The 451-nt window shown below is 39.7% G+C and overlaps 1 protein-coding gene across 1 annotated transcript in view; it reads left to right on the top strand.

Annotated features, from left to right (window-relative positions):
• Positions 1–451, top strand: part of LOC119594868 (fibril-forming collagen alpha chain-like) — a 7,662-nt gene that overhangs the window by 5,314 nt on the left and 1,897 nt on the right. The window lies entirely within an intron of this gene.

The following is a 451-nucleotide window of genomic DNA, read 5'->3' as shown; positions in this document are numbered from 1 at the left end:
CATAATTTTTCCTCAAGTCCTTCGATTTTCAAATTATTTCGTCTCGTCCACGTGTCAAGGCCGTTACATCGACATGATCAGCTGCTTGTGAGTGACCTTGCACGCTTGTCAGATTTTCCTCGGAATTTGCGATCAGCCTCATCGAGCTTCTGCTTCCCCTTTCTGCGTGAGCTTATTTGAATTATAGTCTGTCCATTTCCTTCGGGCTGAATTCTAGGATTACCTCCACTCCGTTCAGGATGGTGAAAATGTTGCCACTTGTTCTGCTGGTAGAGCGAATTCCTTTAATCTTGATTTTGAGTCTTTATCAGTAATATGGGTTTTTTCTTTAATGGCTGTGCTGTTAAGAAAGTCGACGGTTATAAAGAATTGTATTTGTAACGATAGATGGTTGTTAATATCAAATTATGCAAATTCTTGCTATAGTGTTTTGTGGTAGTAATGTTTCCTC

Source organism: Penaeus monodon, chromosome 34, assembly GCF_015228065.2.
Source record: "Penaeus monodon isolate SGIC_2016 chromosome 34, NSTDA_Pmon_1, whole genome shotgun sequence".
NCBI lineage: Eukaryota > Metazoa > Arthropoda > Malacostraca > Decapoda > Penaeidae > Penaeus > Penaeus monodon.
The sequence above is the reverse complement of the archived record's forward strand: the minus strand, read 5'-3'. Positions and strand labels throughout refer to the sequence as shown.